General features: G+C 37.5%; 1 pseudogene; it reads right to left on the bottom strand.

Annotated features, from left to right (window-relative positions):
* Positions 1 to 6361: 6361 nt before the first annotated feature.
* LOC132676807 (dolichyl-diphosphooligosaccharide--protein glycosyltransferase subunit TMEM258 pseudogene) lies at positions 6362 to 21181 on the bottom strand (annotated as a pseudogene).
* Positions 21182 to 21426: the final 245 nt, after the last annotated feature.

Genomic DNA, 21426 nt, shown 5'->3' with positions numbered 1-21426 from the left:
GTGAAAGAAACTAATCAGAAAAGACTATGTACTGTAAGGTTACAACTACATGTATGGCATTCTAGAAAAGGCAAAATTATAGAGACAGTAAAAAGATAAGTGGTTTTCAGAGGTAGGTGGAGAGAGAGGGATGATAGGGTGGAATATAGAGGATTTTTAGGTCAGTGAAACTACTCTGGGTGATATTATAATGGTAGGTATATGTCATTATACCTTTGTCCAAACCCATAGTATGTACAACAAAGGTGAGCTGTAATGTGAACTATGGACTTTGAGTGATAATAATTTGTACAAGTGTATTACTCTGATGGGGGATGTTGATAATGGGGAGGCTATGCTGTGTGGGGGCATGAGGTATATTGGAAATCTCTGTACCTTCCTCTCAATTTTGAATCTAAAACTGTTCTAAAAAATAGTCTGTTTACAAAATAAAAAACCCCACCAATTCCAGCACCTAATCCCAGGCCTATAGAGTCACAATCTCTGAGGAAAGACCACTTGGATCTTCATTTTCTGCAAGCAATCCAGATGATTCTTATGCCTACTAAAATTTAAAATCTACTGCATTGGCATACATACATATGCTTTCTCAACTCAGGCTGCTCCGTTCAGGAACAGCTCAGTGCCCAGATGGCTGAGGTTGAAGGCAATAGAGGCTGAAGCAAGCTGGATTGGGCTCTGGCTGTGTTTCATTCAGCATATATTCTTCCCAGGCTCTCTCACTCAATCTGTTAACCTCAAATGGTAGTGTAATATACATACTGTTTTTGATTTTGTTGTTATTATTACTGTTTTACATTAGCAGTGTATCTAAAAGAAAAAGAAGCATAGAGAACTGCTTCTGTTTTTGTTTTTGTTTTTTTTGTTTTTGTTTTTTTTTTTGGTTTTTAAGCCTGTGCTGTATTCCATTGCATGGCTATAGCCACAACTTAAAAAAAAAAACAAAACAAAAAACCAAAACCAGATTCCCTAATGATTGATTGTTTCTCAACTTTAGCTGTTACAAAAAAAAAAAAAAAAAAAAAATGCTGCCATAAATAGTCTTGTACATGTTTACACATGTTTTTAGCACCTCTGTGAACATATATAAGATAAATTCCTTAAAGTGAAAATGCCAATTGGAGGTATATGCATTTGTAATTTTGATCTGTGGTGTCAAGTTGCCTTCCACAGAAGTAGTGCCAATTACATACCCCTAGCAGTATGTGAGCACTGCATAACTTTTTAATGACTGCTTATTATTCGACTGTAGAGATTACCATAATTTGTTTAATCTGTCTTTTGTTTGTGAGCATTGAACTTGTTTCTCTAGCTTACATTCATTTTGATCTCAAAGCCACACTATTTTGTAGTACTATGACTAAACTAATCAACATGGGGGATTTGACAGCCTTGGGAGGGTCCTTGTGCTTATTGTTGTCATTATCCTAACAACAGCCCTACAAAGTCTTTTCAAAGTGCTTCTCCATCTACATCTCACTTTTGTGGCCAGACCTCACCCTAGCCTCTGGGAATTTCTTCAGTGAACCCAGCAGGATGACATCCCTTAAGTTAAATTCCAAAGCTTTGAAGCATATCAGCAGATCAGGACCCCTTACTGACTAAATACACACAGCCCTGACCCCACACAGCTTCAAGCTTGTTGTTTTCTGCAGCCTTTCATCCCTGCATCCTTCAGTCCATCTCTTCCCCAGTGGGAAAGCAAACAGTGGAGTGGGAAGAGCAAGATGCTAGTCCCCCAGGCTGTGCAGATGGCTCTGATCTCTGCAGTGACTTGTTTGCAAACAACTTCTTTCCTTTAGTGCCAGAGGACTGAAGAGAGAAGTGGGAATGGGGACAGCTCTGGCACCTGGAAACTGAAGGTTAATCTGCATGAAGCAATATAAGAAGTGGTTTATGCTGAGCATCTCCAGCTTGTCATATTTTAGTTCAGCTCTAGCCTCAAACTTGGATGGTTTCTTACTGTTTGTTAAAGAGTTCCCACATATTTAGAGGTTCTCAGAGATGGTGGTCTTGGAGTAGAAACAGTTCTCAGAAAAAAGTGCTACAACTCCAGCCATGATGGCCTTTTGTCATTAATCTCCTAGGCTCTTCTAGTCTGGATCCAATTAGAAATCAGAGTGAGAGAGAGATGATACTAGAAATTACTGTAGCCAGAGACCCATGAAGATTTAAATCTTACCAAAGAATAGCCAAGAAAGACATACAAGGAAGAAAGGTTAGCAAAGGAATACAAAGTAACGCATGGTTGATAAATGTGCTTCTGACCCCGCAACCCCAATATACACAACTAAAGTTTTCTAAAGCTTCCTTTAGGTAGTACCTATTCTAATGTAACTTCACCCAAAGATCCCGAACCATAGTTCTGGTTTGCCACAAAAAGGCCCTAAGGAAAGAAGAGGGAAGTGAGGAGGTTATGACAATTTACTTCCTGTGAACATGGACCCTGGATCTATATCAACTTGGAAGGAAGATGAGAGAATCACACTCCTATGGATGCCATATTGGAGGAAACCAGGCTCCAAGCAGGGAGAAAGTAAAGGCACTGAGGCAGGAGCATTCTTGGTGTGTATAAGGGACAGCCCCTGATCCATGGATTTATTTAATTTATGATTCTGGCAAGTGTTTTGGATTACAGTTGGTGGCTTTGGATTTAATAATTTTAAATATAGTAGCCTTCATTTTTTGGATGCACTGAACAATACTTTATTCAGAATTCTGTTTTCATCTGTTGACATATGCTTGTTCCTACTGGCATATAAAATTCTGAAAATCATGGGGCACCTGGGTGGCTCAGTTGGTTGAACAGCTGACTCTTGATTTTAGCTCAGGTCATGATACCAGGGTCTTGGGATTGAGCCCTGTGTCAGGCTCCGTGCTGAGTGTGGAGTTTGCTTAAGATTCTCTTTCTCCCTCTGCCCCTCTCCTCCCACATTCCCTCTCTCTTTCTAAAATAAAAGAATAATAAAAAATAAAAATAAATTAAAATTAAATTAAAATTCTGAAAATCAATGATGTCACTCTTTTCCTAACTGTGGTTGGGAAGACCTTGTAAATATAGATTACAAACCAAGAAATGTCAAATTAATGACACTGACAATAAATTAAATTATTTTACTGGAAGTCTTCACTTTGGTCCATAATTTGTATAAATCATTCATAAATTAATTGATCATCTGCTTTTCTGATCATTGAATTTACCAAAAGGAATAAAATTTCTCCATTCTGATTATAAAGGGAAAAATAACCTATACCTAGAAGTTTGAGTCAGTAACACCTTGGCAAAGTTTGATTTGGATGTTAATTGGCCAAATAATTTGGAAGTAGTTTTGGTGTCCAGTGGGTTTTTCCCAGTTTCCAAGAAGTTTAGACATCTATAGCTACTCATCCAAGAAAACTACAGCTAGATGCATTCCATCATCTGGTTATATTTCAGTGTTTCTCAAGAGTAGTTTATTCCACAAACATCAGAGGGCAGCATTTGATAGGTATTCCAGAAACACAGAAAAAATTCTCCACATCAAACCTGGCTGAATGTTCCATTGAGCTATGCTTTTCTCTCTTCTCTTCTGATTCCATTTCTGCTCTTTGCAAGCCAGCAAATGCCTTCACCTGTGGCTTTTCACTACTCACTGCTCTCTCCTTCCTCCATGGACAGAGCCGGCTGGCTGAGGTTCATCCTTTGCCCCTACATTTAGGATGCTAGTCTGTACCTCATAGGCTGGGAAACCAAAAACTGTATCTCTGTTTAGGGCTGCAAATGTGATTTAAATTTGGCCAATCACTTGTGGGATGCACTTGTGGGATATTTGGAAGACAGATATAAGTATGGAGGAGTGCTGTTGTTTCTGTTTCTGCAGGCAAGCATGGTGTGGAGGGGTTGGGCTTTCTGTAGCAGCATCACAATATCTAGTCACTAGCTCCATTGGGCTCAAGGCATGGGATACTGGACATGCAGGTTTTGCTGATGCTGGTCAAGCAGGAGCAGTGTAACTTCAGAGACAAGAGCTATAGCAGTGGGGCATTGTGATTTCAATTCCATGGCAGTTTCCTGATTCTCTACCTTTTTGATTATGCCATGGTAGCTGGTTTCTTGGCAGGCCAGTTCTGTCTTCTGGGAGTCATTCCTGGAGGCCCTGCCTCAAATTTGTTTCCCCATCTTTTCCAATATTTTATATACACCCAATTCTCTGCATTTCTTACATTCCTTTCTGCTGAAAATAGCTAATGTGGTTTCTGTTTTCTATAACTGACCCCTGAATGATGCACTGCCTAGAGGTAAGCAAAAGTTCCAGCTCAAGTACAGTACCAATCATATTTCTATGATCTTTGTAGCCATCCAGTGAACTGAACTGAAATACCACCATGAAATCTAGGGAATAAAAATTCTTCCCATGTGTCTTGCCCCACTTTTAAAGTAAGTTACTATGATTCTACTGCTGCCACTAACATAATGGATTTGAAGTGAGGATCTCTTGGATTGCATGCTGGCAATTAAGCTCACAGCCATACTCAATAAACATTTATCTAGCAGATGACAGCAAGATAGTTTAGAAAGGGTTATCAGGAACTAACCACCCTAACGTTAGCGTAGTGTAGCTTCCCTGGCCCTCAAAAGACACATTGGCTGGAGGATACTGATATAGTTGGCTTGAGGAATCCACATATCTAAGGATGCCTGCCAACTTCCTCAGCTATTCTATATACGTTTCTTTTGTATGAGGCATAGCTTGGATATGTTCCCTGACACTATTCACATGCTAGCATGAGAAATATCTAAACCCATTTGACCTCACAAGATAGATCCTAAACAAATATGTTCTACTTATTCATGTTTCCAACAGCTTCTATTGGGGTATTTAAACTATTCCTTTACATGAATTCCCAGTATACCAGCCACTCTTAATGACATGATACTCTAGTGGGCATATTGAATAGAGTCTCTGGTAAGGGAACTCTTTAAAAATAAATGTCCAGGATTTTTATATAAGAGAATTGACAAGACTGTAAATCCAACCTATAATCTAGAAGATCAAACTCAGGGTTTTATTTTCAAGGAGACAAACTAAAATTCCTTATTTTTTTATGATCAGCATGCCATAAGAATCCCTAACTCTTATAGCTATAGGGCTGAGATTACTATAAGAGTTGAAGAAGGAATCAAAGATTTCCAAGCAACCAATCCCTCTTTAAAACACATACACACACCACCACCACCACCACTGAAATTTCATTGCATAAGGAAGCCTTTCTGTCTTTCTCGTTTATAGAAACTATATTTTTTGCTGCACTGAAAGCTCTCTTTCAGGAGGAAGCTGATAATCCCCTTCATGCTACATCTACTGTCAGGAGACTAGGGACTAGGACCACATCCTATTTTTCCCTGTGGTCATGTGCACAACTGGATATTTCAAAAGAAATTTCTGAAAACATCACAGGAATTGGCAAACTCAACTAGCAAAAAAAAAAAAGCAATCTTTTTAGAAATAGATATTGAGGCTACTTGGCTCGGATACAGAGATGATACTTTCAGATGGGGCTAAATTTGTTTCTATGAGTGCACAATTCTCTTATGGCTCTCTACCCTATAATTTGATCCCCGGATCCATATTCCTATCTGTTAGGATTCTTCAGTCATTAACAATACAAATCAATGCAGGGTAGCTGAAACAGTACAGAAGTTAATAGCTTAAGCTTACCTTGGTACAAATTCTGATTTTTTTAACTTACTAATTATGTCATTGGGCAATAAAACTAACCTCCATTTGTTTTCATTTGTATAAGGGAATAATAAAAATACTACACACTTCATAAGGCATTGTGAGAAATAGGTGGAAAGTTGTATGTCAAGAGTTAGGTGCATAGTAACTTTTCAATGGATTTCAACTATGATTTTATTTCTGGATGGCCTCTCTTACATTCCTCAAAGGAATTGTTTATGATCATTAAATAAAAAACATACCTGGAGCCCACCACATAGAGTTTTTGATGCTTGTAAATAAGTTTTCCTTTCCTGAATGAATGCTTATAATTTTTGTGTTTGCCCTTGTGGCATTAAATTTGGAGTTGTACTCAAAACCATTTGTGTCAGTTGGGTCCTAGAGTAAGCAGACCCTGAGACAAAGTTGGAAGTGCAAGAGGTTTATTGGGAGATACTATCTGTGACAGGCAAAAGGGGAAAGAAGTGGGATTTGGCAGGGAGAGCCTTCAGAATATGATACAGCTCTGACACCTGCAAAGGAAGAGAAATGGAAAACAGGAATGGATAGGGAGAGCCTCAGATCTGACAAAACATCAGCCAACCTGGTGGGGACGTCTAAAGCAAAGATTGCTTTTTAGAGTATGCATTAATGGTGAGGCACTAGTGTCTCTGTTGTGTTGTCATTGGCGGGAATGGCTTAGAAGAATGTGGCTTCAACTTGAAAGTTAAGGCAGATCCTGAAAGCATTAATAGCTGAAGCTGCTGGCAAGTTCTTTCTTGAAGGGAGTTCTGAGCAGTCAGCATCCATGGCTGCCACAGTCCACCCTTCATGCTTCTTGGCAGCAGCTCCTCCAGGGTTCTAATGAGCCTCCATTCCTAGTGAAGAAGTTACAGTTTCCAGCTGATATTCATTGTCTTTCGTCCTCCAGTGACCGTTCTAAATCCTCCCCTTCCTTAGCTACCACTTCTCTGGCCTCAGTGACTTGTCTGTTGGTTTTTCCCTAAAGCTAATTCCTGAGGAGTCTGAGCCTCAGAGAACCATCACAAACAAAACTCTATGCCCATTAAAAAAAATAACTCCCCATTTCTCCATCCCTTCAGCCTCTGGTAACTGCTATTCTACTTTCTGTTACTATGAATTTGCCAATTCTAGGTACCTCATAGAAGTGAAATCATACAATATTTGTCCTTCTGTGAGTGGCTTATTTCACTCAGCATGTCTTCAAGTTTCATCCATGTCATAGCGTGTGTGAGAAGATGGCTTTAAAATTTTTTTTTTAATTTTAACTTGTTTTATTTTCTATTTTTTAAAATTTACATCCAAATTAGTTAGCATATAGTGCAACAATGATTTCAGTAGATTTCTTAATCCCCCTATCCATTTAGCCCATCCCCCCTCCCACAACCCCTCCAGTAACCCTCATTTTGTTCTCCATATTTGTGAGTCTCTTCTGTTTTGTCCCCCTCCCTGTTTTTTTTTTATTTTTGTTTCCCTGCCTTTATGTTCATCTGTTTTGTATATTAAAGTCCTCGTGAGTGAAGCCATATGATTTTTGTCTTTCTCTGATTGACTAATTTCACTTAGCATAATACCCTCCAGTTCCATCCACATAGTTGCAAATGGCAAGGTTTCATTCTTTTTGATTGCCAAGTAATACTCCATTGTATAGATATACTACATCTTCTTTATCCATTCATCCATAGATGGACATTTGGGCTCTTTCCATACTTTGGCTATTGTTGATAGTGCTGCTATAAACATGGGGGTGCATGTGTCCCTTTGAAACAGCACACCTGTATCCCATGGATAAATGCCTAGTAGTGCAATTGCTGAGTCATAGGGTAGTTCTATTTTTAGTTTTTTGAGGAACCTCCATACTGTTTTCCAGAGTGGCTGCACCACCTTGCATTCCCACCAACAATGCAAAAGAGATCCTCTTTCTCCGCATCCTCGCCAACATCTGTTGTTGCCTGAGTTGTGAATGTTAGCCATTCTGACAGGTTTAGGTGGTATCTCATTGTGGTTTTGATTTGTATTTCCCTGATGATGAGTGATGTTGAGCATTTTTTCATGTGTCGGTTGGCCATCTGGATGTCTTCTTTGGAGAAGTATCTCTTCATGTCTTTCGCCCATTTCTTCAGTGGATTATTTGTTTTTTGGGTGTTGAGTTTGATAAGTTCTTTATAGATTTTGGATACTAACCCTTTATCTGGTATGTCATTTGCAAATATCTTCTCCCATTCTGTTGGTTGCCTTTTAGTTTTGCTGATTGTTTCCTTTGCTGTGTAGAAGGTTTTTATTTTGATGAGGTCCCAGTAGTTCCCCTAAAAAAATTTTTAATTGAAGTATCACATACAAAGAGAAAAGTTGATAACTCCTTCACCACTTAAACGCATCAGGGTAAGCAACACCTAGATAAAAAATCTAAAATTACTAGTGCTACAGAAGACCCCCTTGTACTCGTTTCCAGTCATAACCCCCAGTGGTAACCTCTATCCTAACTTTTAAGAGTATAAATTTTGCCTACTTTTTAACTTATGAAGCCACACAGTATTTACTATTTTTGATATGCTTTCTTTTTTATTATATTTGGTAGTATTCATCCTAATTGTACATATTTATAGTTTTTAAAATTCTCAGTCCTTTATAGTATTCTTTCAAAGAATATTTTGATATTCTATTGATGTAACAGAATCACAATTTATCCATTAAACTATTGATGGATACTTAGGTAGTTCTTGTCTTTAGTATTATAAATAGTGCTGTTCTGAACATTTTTATGCATATCTTTTGGTGAACACATGAAAAAATTTATATTACTTATATGCATATATAGTTTATTGAATATATGGTATATAACCTGAATATATAATGTGAACATATTATATATATACCTAGACATATGTAGTCAGAAGTGGAAACATTGGGTCACAGAATAGGCATATATATATATATATGTTTAGATTTAGTTGCTTTCTAAAATGGTTTATGCATTTAGAAACAGGCACATTTAGGGGTGCCTGGGTGGCTCAGTTGGTTAAGCATCCAACTTTTGATTTCAGCTCAGGTCATGATCTCATGGTCTTGGGATTGAGCCCCACGTTGGGCTCTATGCTCAGCATGGATTCATCTCCTCTTTCTCTCTCTGTCCCTCCCCTGCTTGTGCACACTCTCCTTCTCTCAAAATAAATAAAAACAACAAACAAGCAAATAAACATTAAAAAAACAGTCACATTTAAGCTGTGGCCTGAAGGACAACAGGGAGTGGAAGCTGCACTGATATTTCTGTACTAACATCTCTCCATTGCTGTGCCAAAAATGTATCCTTTCTTAAAGTGGTTCCAGTCCAATGGGAGAAGTCCTCCACCTCCTTCTGGCTGTGGCCTCCCAGTGACACTTGAGTGAGATGAGCCTCTGTCATTGTGGTCAGATCCAGGGAGACAGGAGATGCTGACTGATGACTCAACCCCCTCGGCTCCACTTTCCAGAACTCCACTCACCACATCAGTGAGCCTGGCACTAGGGGGAGACTAAACACAACCATGGTGTTGATATCAGTACTAGCAGAGATGTCAAGAGTGAAAGCCTGAGAAGAGGAGGAGAGAATTGGGGTAAATATGTCAATGGAAAAAAGATCAAGTGAGGGACTTGAAAGTCATGTCTAAAGAATTGTTTAAGTAACAGTGGCAAATGAAACACAAATCTCTATTGCTAAAATAAGCAGTGGGTACCTATTTCAGATTCCTAAGCATCTTTTTGGGAGGTCTCGGGACTCAGAGTTTTGCCAATTGTGTGGCCTGGGATGAGAGCCATCAACAGAGGTTGGAATTCAGGGTTTTCTTCTCAACAGAATTGAAAGGAGGCCAAAAAAGCTGACCACAGTAATGCCTATAAATGCTGTGCGAGTGTGAGGGACTGATTCTTTGTCCTTGTTCAGGAAGTATAAATAAAACTGGTAGAAATTTGTCATTTTGAGGAAAAGTTTCCAGTGGGAAAGAGAAAGGTTTACTGGTTTTGCCCTTCAGTGGTTTAGAGTTTCCTCAGGACATAGAGGTTCCAGTGTGTTTCTTTGAGGTGCTGCTCATATTGTCCCATCTTTTGAAAAGAAGAAACAGAACAAAAATTATTGGTGTGTTAAGGTGGGATTTCATTCTCATCTATATGGTCACAAGTCACTGATCCCTTTTTGAATTGTTTGTGTCTTTAAGGTTGCCAAACAGGTGTGCAGCAAACTGCCCTTAAGTACAATACTCAGGGCTAGAAAGGATTGTGTCTTATGTCAAAATCTCTTCTGGTTATTTTTCTTTCTTTAGTATGTACAAAAAGTGAGATTTTAATAGTATCTCAGGGTCATCATTCTGAGCTTGAGCTGAGTGCTCATCTTTTATAGATTAGAGCTGTAGATGGAGGAAGTATTAAAGATTGAAATGTATCTATCCTCCAACAGTTGTGTGTATGTGTGTTCTAACAGAATTTCTTGTTCTAACAGAATAACTCTCTTTCACTTATTTGTGTCTCCTATGAGTCCTCTGGGAAAATAAAGGTTAAATTAGCTTAGAAAATTCTGATTGGTTGTGTCCCACTTATAGTGGTTTCCCTATAATTAGAGATGAGGGGAACAAGGGAGAAAGATCCCATTTAAACATTGGGCCCCATTTGATACAGTCTGTATGATGCATCACATTCAAATAAATACAAGTTTGACAATAGAGACTAATCAGAAGGTAATTCGAATATTTGCCAAGACTCTCAAAGAATGACAAAATAATATCTAGGAGAACTCCTTAAAATTACTTCATCACTCGTCCCATTCCCTACCCACTCTAAAGTTCTTTCCAAAGACTCTCTCAGCCCACCAAATCTATTTATCATCCCTATATACACTCAGAGTTCTGGTCTCCACGCCCCGCCTCCCCCATGGCTCCCCCCCCCCCCCAACAAAGAAGGTTTTTTTTTCTCTTTTTAAGATTAAAAAATAAATATCCTCAGGCTATTATCTTCCAATGCCAGGAGGTAAGCACATAGTCACAGAGAGGCAAAGTTGAGAACTCTCACACAATAATGCTTTTGGCACCACTTGAGCATTTTTTAACAGACTATATTCCTGTCACTAAATGGCAAAACATTTTTTTTTTGCAGTAAGAGGCAAGGTTGACAGTTACCAAAATCCACATTTTTTGAAGACTGGAGGAAGGAAAGAGTTGAAATGGTACAAAATGAACAACAAATTTGAGCACAGATATAATTCTGCTTAGACCCACCTTTCCTCTGGAGGCTGTATTTCTTGAAACCTGAAAACATAAACCAGTAAGTCATCCCCTTGTAAATTCACCTACTTTTCTTGAGGGGCTGGGATGGGCTAAGGCCAGTATTTAACATTGAACCTGAAGTAGGATAGCTAAAGTGCTTTACTTGATGTATCCAAAAACTAGAGCAGGCAGAGAGGGAGTCTAAGAGCATGCAAAGTAAAGACATAAACAATATGATTTGATAAGATATAAGCATAATAAAAAGTTAGAAAAGAAGAAATACCAAATACACACTAAATGTAAATGTGCTGAAGAGATTGCCAGATAAGAGTGTTTTCATAGTGTGGCAGAATAAGTAAAATGTTTCCTCAAAAAACACTATATTGAGAAAATTTCCATGTCATTTATATTTGTCTAGAAAGAGCTATTTTGAGAGCACCTAGATGTCTTGGGATTAAACTTCTCAGCTCTTAGGGAAGGAAGTAATTGCTTGTTCATTTATTAACAGAATAAGTTCAAATAAAATTTACTGTAAAAGCATAGTATTAGGCAATAGAAGTAGGACATAGAATAAAACCAACATGGTCTTTACTCTCTTGGAACTTACAATATATAACAGGGAAGACATTGAATAGGTTATTACTCATTCAGACATTGAATATATGCAGTGAGAATTATGATGGAGAAGTGCATGGTGCTTTTCAAGCTAGTCAGGGAAGGCTTTATAGAAGAATATGATTTACAAAAAAAAAGACAGAGTTGCCTTCCTTTCTCTGGCATATTAAACCAAGTAAATATGTGTTGAGTAATTCAGGTGTTACTACTATAACCTCTGGGCATAGTCTTTCTCCTTTGCCTAAAAAGCATACATTAACATCAGATTAAGTGAAGAGCTCATAAAATGCATGATGGCACACTGACCAATCAAAACATGCCAGGCATTCTTTTTCAGAGGATTGGGAAAGAGATTCATTTTGAAATAATTATCTGGCAATAGGTTCAACCTGAAAAAAACAAACATGAAGCCATAACTGTTTTCCAACAAAACTGTAGACCTATTCTACTTTCTGAAATTGTATATCTCTTTCATAGCACTGGAAGGTCAATACCATGTTTTATGTTCTAAGGGTAAAAACATAATGTCTGTTTTATTTCACAACGTGAATTGAAACATTTGTGGGACAGGATGTTGTTTGGGTTGAATAGGTTGTTCAAGGTTCCTTAGGAGTTTTATCCAGTAACTGCTTTCAGCTTTAAGGTATTAATGTTTCCACTTGGTTCTCAGGTCCAAAGACTGCGTAAGCAGATTTTTCTGTTTTTGATCCTTTGTGCTACTGCTAGTGTGGTTTAAGGTAATCAGTCATATAACTGAAAGTAATAAAGGACTCTGGCTAAGAGTTTTTACACAAATAAAACATGCATTGGGCTTGAGTGGAGATGGCAATTATTCAAGGATTGCAGGAATAACTTCGAGTCAAACCTCAAAAATGTCCCAGATTTGTAACTCGTGAGCTGGTTGGGAAGGCTGTCCCTCATGTTAATTCAGGTAAGATGCTGGCCAGGCTTATGTTAGGGAAACTAGAGTGCCTGTTGGGAAAAATAAAGTGACCTGATTCCCTTGGGCTATTCAGCAAGTCTCTACTCCTCCTTCAGGAATCTACCTGCCAGACTCTACAAGGAAAACCTGCTCTACTCCCATCTTTCCCTGGGGACCTTGCATTTAGGAACACAATTAACAAGTCAGGTTTGTCATAAACTGTTTTCGCTCAGGACCCTTTCCCCTTGGGGTCTATCTGCCAGTTCTCAGAACTATATTGCTACCCTCTAGAGGCTCAAAGTTCACCACATTGAAGCCCTACTTTGGTTTTCCCTATTTGGCCCAATATTGCTAATGATAATTCTCCCCAATTTTTTTGCTTCCCCACTACATTAGTTTACTGTTGTTTCAACAAGTTACCACAATCTTAGGGCTTAAAACAGCACAAATTTATTATCAGACAGTCCTGAAGGTCAGAAGTCTGAAATGGTGTCATTGGGTTAAAATCAGGGTGTCAGCAGGGCTGCATTCCTTCCTGGAGATTTTAGGAGAGAATCCATTTTCTTGCTTTTTCTGTGCTTTCCTCATGGCCCTTCCATCTTCAAAGCCAGCAGTGGCTGGTGGAGGCTTTCTCTTATATATCTCTCTGACTTTGCTTTTGTCATCATATTTCACTCTGACTCTTACTTTCCTCCTTTTACTTTCAATTTTTATGTCTGTGATCACTTTGGGCCCACCTGAATAACCCAGGATAATTTCCCTGTTTTGAGGTCAGCCTTAATTCCTTCTTTCGTCTTCACTCTCTTGCTGTGTAACGTAACTTATTCACAGGTTCTGGAAATTAGGGCATGAACATCTTTCTAGAGTCTTTAATCTACCATACTCGTCTTTAATTTTGCAGTCAAGAATTTTATTTCTCCAATGATTCCCTACAAAGCTGAAAAACAGACCTGATAATTGAACTCAATAGAAGATGTTAAAGGCAAACATGTAGGACATGTCCCCACTCATTCTCCTGTGTCTGTTTACATATCATGAGTCAGCCATGGTCCTTTCCTCTACAGAACCCAAATGAGTCTTCAGAATCTTTTTAACATAGTATTCTTGGTAACCCCTTCCAGTTGGTCAGATTCAGTCTTAAGATGAAACTCATTTGATATTGCTGCTTTAGTGGGTTACTTCTTCCTTTTAATTGGGAACTTCCAGATATGCAATATTTTAACCCAAAGGGATACTTTTAATGGTAAACTTTAGAGTACCAGTAATCAACCCGTGGAGACAAGTGTGCTTAGGAGGTTTTCCTGGAATCTTTTAAGATATAATACCTGTGCCAATTCCTGTTCCCCCCTTTCTAAGGCCACCTCTGCACAGGGAACAGAATTGGATAATCTAGGACAAAGTTTCTCAATCTCAGCATTGCAGGCATTTTGCATGGGATTATTCTCTGTTGTGTGTGCTGTCTGTGCATTGTAGGATGTTTAGTAGCATCTCTGGCCTTTACCCACTTTGCCAGTAGCACTTCTCCACTGAAAAACATCTTTAGACATTGTCAGATATACTCAAGGCAACAAAATAGCCCCCAGTTGAGAACCACTGCTCTAGTAGAATGAAGTGGAAACCACCTATTTCTGGAATTAATGTTAGAAGATATACTTTTGTTTTGTTGTGATTCTTTGCCTTCCCTTTGGCTTTTATTTAATGGCATTTCCATTTCTTTGCCAATTGAAGACCCCATCAACAATATCATTTCCCCAAGTCTTCATTTCAGATATCCAAATCTCAGACCAGAGTGGAAGCCCTTTTGTTAGCAAGGGTGTAACATGAGCACAAATATTGATTCTACCCATTTTTAAGTCTCAGCTCAGGCATACTCCTTTAATAATCATTCTCTGCCCTCTTCTGAATTGCTGTTGGCTAAACCTCCAATGACTGTTATCATATACATTTGGTAGTCCTGGTCATTTTATTTATGGATACATGGCTGACCCGAAATAGAATACTTTGAGAATGGTTTTTATATCTTACTTATGTACAGTATCCTGAACATACTAGGTACTTAACAATTACTTTTTTAAAAAGGTTTACATATTTCTTCCACACAATTTAAAGAGCCAAATAAAACTGTTGAGGCTTATGAAAAGTAACAGAGTTATGATTCTCTCTTACCACTCTCCCATTTTCCAGAATGTAGAAACAATCATTTTTACCTTTTTTAGAATGTCTTGGTGTTTAACTCTATGTTGCTAAATAATGCCTGTATTGCTGCCTCTTTTTTCAGTTTTAGGCGGTATCTATGTAGGGATTTATCTCTCTTTACATACATACAGACTAGCTATTTTCAGGAAATAAAAGTTATATTATTAATGTGTACTTCCCAGTACAATCTTGCAATATGGTTATACCATTGTTTTCAGTTGAATGATTTTCACTGTTTATGCATGTCATTTAGTATATAAGTGCTTTTCATAGCTAAACTGCATAGCATATGATGATTTCTATTCCTTTTCTGTACATTTTATAAAGTTAATACACATCTACAATCCTTAATTTACAATTTCAAAATTCAAAAAGCTCTGAAGACCAAAACCAAAACAAAATAAAACAAAATTTTACATTGGCAGAAAATTCATTTGACAGCAACATCTGATTTGAACATATCTGGCTACTTATAGTTCTTACTTATGCTACCTGGTGTGATTATTTAGATGCTTTGCTGAAGAAATTTTGATGTGTTTCAGCAATCAGACAACAAAAGGAAATCAAAGGCATCAAAATTGGCAAAGATGAAGTCAAGCTTTCGCTTTTTGCAGATGACATGATATTATACATGGAAAATCCGATAGACTCCACCAAAAGTCTGCTAGAACTGATACATGAATTCAGCAAAGTTGCAGGATACAAAATCAATGTGCAGAAATCAGTTGCATTCTTATACACTAACAATGAAGCAACAGAAAGACAAATGAAGAAACTGATCCCATTCACAATTGCACCAAGAAGCATAAAATACCTAGGAATAAATCTAACCAAAGATGTAAAAGATCTGTATGCTGAAAACTATAGAAAGCTTATGCAGGTAATTGAAGAAGATATAAAGAAATGGAAAGACATTCCGTGCTCATGGATTGGAAGAATAAATATTGTCAAAATGTCAATACTACCCAAAGCTATCTACACATTCAATGCAATCCCAATCAAAATTGCACCAGCATTCTTCTCGAAACTAGAACAAGCAATCCTAAAATTCATATGGAACCACAAAAGGCCCCGAATAGCCAAAGTAATTTTGAAGAAGAAGACCAAAGCAGGAGGCATCCCAATCCCAGACTTTAGCCTCTACTACAAAGCTGTCATCATCAAGACAGCATGGTATTGGCATAAAAACAGACACATAGACCAATGGAATAGAATAGAAACCCCAGAACTAGACCCACAGACGTATGGCCAACTCATCTTTGACAAAGCAGGAAAGAACATCCAATGGAAAAAAGACAGTCTCTTTAACAAATGGTGCTGGGAGAACTGGACAGCAACATGCAGAAGGTTGAAACTAGACCACTTTCTCACACCATTCACAAAAATAAACTCAAAATGGATAAAGGACCTGAATGTGAGACAGGAAACCATCAAAACCTTAGAGGAGAAAGCAGGAAAAGACCTCTCTGACCTCAGCCGTAGCAATCTCTTACTCGGCACATCCCCAAAGGCAAGGGAATTAAAAGCAAAAGTGAATTACTGGGACCTTATGAAGATAAAAAGCTTCTGCACAGCAAAGGAAACAACCAACAAAACTAAAAGGCAACCAACGGAATGGGAAAAGATATTTGCAAATGACATATCGGACAAAGGGCTAGTATCCAAAATCTATAAAGAGCTCATCAAACTCCACACCCGAAAAACAAATAACCCAGTGAAGAAATGGGCAGAAAACATGAATAGACACTTCTCTAAAGAAGACATCCGGATGGCCAACAGGCACATGAAAAGATGTTCAACGTCGCTCCTTATCAGGGAAATACAAATCAAAACCACACTCAGATACCACCTCACGCCAGTCAGAGTGGCCAAAATGAAGAAATCAGGAGACTATAGATGCTGGAGAGGATGTGGAGAAACAGGAACCCTCTTGCACTGTTGGTGGGAATGCAAATTGGTGCAGCCGCTCTGGAAAGCAGTGTGGAGGTTCCTCAGAAAATTAAAAATAGACCTACCCTATGACCCAGCAATAGCACTGCTAGGAATTTATCCAAGGGATACAGGAGTACTGATGCATAGGGGCACCTGTACCCCAATGTTTATAGCGGCACTCTCAACAATAGCCAAATTATGGAAAGAGCCTAAATGTCCATCAACTGATGAATGGATAAAGAAATTGTGGTTTATATACACAATGGAATACTACGTGGCAATGAGAAAAAATGAAATATGGCCTTTTGTAGCAACATGGATGGAACTGGAGAGTGTGATGCTAAGTGAAATAAGCCATACAGAGAAAGACAGATACCATATGGTTTCACTCTTATGTGGATCCTGAGAAACGTAACAGAAACCCATGGGGGAGGGGAAGGGAAAAAAAAAAAAAAAAAAAAAGAGGTTAGAGTGGGAGAGAGCCAAAGCATAAGAGACTGTTAAAAACTGAGAACAAACTGAGGGTTGATGGGGGGTGGGAGGGAGGGCAGGGTGGGTGATGGGTATTGAGGAGGGCACCTTTTGGGATGAGCACTGGGTGTTGTATGGAAACCAATTTGACAGTAAGTTTCATATATTAAAAAATAAAAAAAAATAAAAAAAAAAAAAGAAATTTTGATGTGTTTGATTATAGTGATTATAGCAAGTGATCCACTTGGGGAGTTATAGAAAATATATCATATCCACCATATTTCTAAAATCTGAAAAAATCTAAAATTTGAAGATAAGTGATTGTCTCATTTTGTTTTCTTTCTTAAAATTCCTTTTCACAATTTTATACTATGAAATACAACAAACTTACAGGAAAGTGCATAAAACATAAGTGTACAATTTAATGAATATTTGTAAAATGAACGTGTGTTTAACTATCACCTAGGTCAAATAGTACAAGATTCCCAGCACCCAAGAAGCTCCAAGCATTTCCCTTCTCAATCATCATCCTCTCCCATGCCATTGGTGGTAACCACTAACCTAACTTTTATGTATTAATTTCCTTGGTTTTCATTTTAGTTTTGCCACCAAATTACACATCCCTAAACAAATAGTTTTGTCTGTTTTTTAACTTTAGATAAATTAAATCACACTCACAATATATATATTTATATTATATACATATATATAATATATATATATATATATATATATATATATATATATATATATACATATATATATACACATACATACATATAGTGCCTGACTTTAATTTTCCATTTAAAATTTCTCTGAAATTGGGGCGCCTGGGTGACTCAGTTGGTTAAGTGTCCGACTTCGGCTCAGGTCATGATCTCACGGTCTGTGAGTTCGAGCCCTGCGTCGGGCTCTGTGCTGACAGCTCAGAGCCTGGGGCCTGTTTCAGATTCTGTGTCTCCCTCTCTCTTGCCCCTCCCTTGTTCATGCTCTGTCTCTCTCTGTCTCAAAAATAAATAAACGTTAAAAAAAAATAAAATTTCTCTGAAATAAATTTATAGAAAAGTTGAAAATATGGTACATAATTTTTTTACACTATACGAGAATAAACTGCTAATATGTCCCATATAATTCTCCATAATGCCCCTTACTTCTGGGATACTTTAGTATGTGTTTCTTTTTTTTTCTTTAAAAATTTATTTTTTTTAATTTTATTTTTTATTTTTAAAAATTTACATCCAAATTAGTTAGCATATAGTGAACCAGTGATTTCAGGAGTAGATTAGTATGTGTTTCTTATAAACAAGAACATTCTATTGTATAACCTCAATACAACTATCAAAAGCAGGAAATTAGCATTGGTACCATACCATCTAATCCTTAGATTCCATTCAAGTTTTGCACATTGTCTCAATACTGTCTTTTATACCTACTCCCTAATTTGCAATTCCAAAATTCAAAACCTCCAGTTCAGAATCACACACTCTTGAGGCTTCTTCAATTCAATTCAAAACAGTTCCTCCAATTTTCTTTGACAGTCATAACCATGAAGCTTTTGCAGATTATAGGTCAATTATTTTGTAAAATGTCGCTCCATTTAAGCTTATCTGATATTTACTCTTGATTAGATTTACTTTATGCATCTTTGCCAAGAAAATTATAAAAGTGATGTTATGTTCACGGGGCGCCTGGGTGGCTCAGTTGGTTAAGCGTCCGACATCAGCTCAGGTCATGATCTCCCCGTTAGTGGGTTCAAGCCCCACATTGAGCTCAGTGCTGACAACTCAGAGCCTGCAGCCTGCTTCGGATTCTGTGTCTTCCTCTCCCTCTGCCCCTCCCCTGCTCGCACTCTGTCTCTCTCTGTCTCAAAAATAAATAAAGATTTTTTAAAAATTAAAAAAAAAGTGATGTTATGTTCTTTTCATTGCATTCTACCAGGTGGCATATAATTTCTATTTGTTCTGTTATTGATGTTGTTAGTTTTGATCACTTGATTAAGGTAGTTAAGTTTGCTAGCCTTCTCAGCTGCAAATTTACTCTTTTGTCCTTTATAATTAACAGATATTTTGTGGGGAGATTCTTTGATGATATTGAAGTACCTCATTTAAATATCTTATGAAACTCAGCTTATTAATTTTTAAATTTATGTTGAGTCATGGTTTCCAATTTTATTCAAAGGATTATAGTGCTTTAACATATGATTTACTGTGATGCTTAAATCATCCCAGACGTGTGGGATAGTCCCTTCAAGACAAGTCTTTGCCATTTTGACATATCACCATCATTCTTTAAGCCATTCCTTATTTTCTGGCACAAAAAGAAAGAATATTCCAGGATCATGTTCTACTTTTCCTGACCTTATCTTGAAACTGACTATTTCTCCAAGAAATTTAATTCCAAGATTCCACTTAGTGGATTTAGAGAATAAGATCTGGATACTAGATGTGCTTATTGCTTTTGAAGGTATTACTGCTCACATGTTCTCTTAGCGGACATAGCTAGAGAATATATGTATGTGTATGTATACATTTATATGTATATATGTATGTATATATGCATATATATCATATATATCATATATATATAATATTCATTCTCTGTTTTTATCTTATTTTCCCTTCCCTTCCCTTCCCCTATGTTCATCTGTTTAGTTTCTTAAATTCTACATATGAGTGAAATCATATGATATTTGTCTTTCTCTGACTGGCTTATTTAACATATCATAAAACAGAGAGAGAAACCCTAAGAGACTCTTAAATACAGAGAACAAACTGATGGTTGCTGGAGGGGTGTTAGATGGGGGGATGGGTTAAATGGGTGATGGACATTAAGAAGGGCACTTGGGATAAGCACTGTTATATGTAAGTGATAAATCACTAAATTCTACTCCTAAAACCATTATTATACTATATGTTAACTAATTTGGATTTAAATAAACAAAATAAAATAATAAAATAAAATATATTCACATATAACAATACACATTTACATCTATATTTACCTATCAATCTATGTGTTGAAAACTATGAATCTACAGTGACAACTCTAATTTTATTTTAGCACCAGAAGGTTCATTCTAGTTTTCCTTCTTTCCACACATTTACTCCCTTTTTCCCAACAGGAAACTGATTCCATTATCCTTAACATATTTACCCAATTGATCAATTTCTTTTATGCAATCCCATCACTGCTGCTCGTTCCTCTCCCACTTTTACGCTGTCATCATTTTACTGGTGCTCTGACACCATGCAATGGGCCTGTGACCAGCCTTATGACCCTTGTTAATCCCTCCATTTTACTCTTCCTACGTGACCACTGATCTTCTATGTATCTCTATAAATGAGTTTGAATTTTCTAGAATTTTATGTAAATGGAATCACACAGTGTATACTCTTTCATTCAGCATAAGTAATTTAAGATTCATTCATGTTGTTATATCACTAGTTCCTGCCCTGTTATTGCTGAGCCTTCCATTGTATGGATATACCACAATTTATCTATTCATCTGCTGATAGACATTTGAGTTGTTTCCACTTTTTGGCTATTAAAAATAAAGCCATATGCTTCATGTGCAAGTCTTTGTGTGGACATGTATCTCCCTTTCTCTTGGGTAAATACCTAGGAATTAAATGACTGGATAATATTATAGGTATAGTTTAACTTTTTTTTTTGGTCACACATCTGCCTTTATTGTGAGCAGCAAATGGGACACTTCCAGCAATAGTAAAAAAATTAATTTGCAAAAGATATTCAGTGAAGCCACCTGGTTGGAACCATTGGGAGCCCATACATAGATGACAACCCAGAGCAACAGGAAGAGGACTCCAAAGCCCATGAAAAGCAAGGCCACCAAGTAGATGAGAAGCTGTTTGTAGATAAATGTACTTAGTGGAGGTAACCTCATAAATGAAGAACCAGGCAATGAAGAACATGCCAATGGTCAACAGCACCACAGTCAGATGGGAGAGGACAACCAAAGTTCATTGGGTTGGTGTATCTGCTCATGGCCTCAGTGTCCATTTTGCCAGGCAAAGGGTGATCCACCACCACCACCAGAATAACACATTGGCAGAAGCGGTATATGTTTAACTTTTAAAGAAACTGCCAAAATGTTTTTCAATGTGGTTGTGCCATTTTACATGCAGACCAGCAGTGTAGGAAAGTTTCAGTTTTCTACATCCCACCCACACTCATAAAGTCTGTCTTTTAAATTTTAGCCATTCTAGTGGTACCTCATTGTGCTTTTAATTTGCATTTCCCTAATGACCAATGATATTGAACTCATTTTCATGTGCCCTTTATAGATCTTCTTTGGTGAAATATCTGATTAAATCTTTTA

The sequence above is a fragment of the Panthera onca genome, chromosome D2 (assembly GCF_046562875.1).
Source record: "Panthera onca isolate mPanOnc1 chromosome D2, mPanOnc1 haplotype 2, whole genome shotgun sequence".
Taxonomy (NCBI): Eukaryota; Metazoa; Chordata; class Mammalia; order Carnivora; family Felidae; genus Panthera; species Panthera onca.
This window is presented reverse-complemented; position numbering and strand designations above follow the sequence as displayed.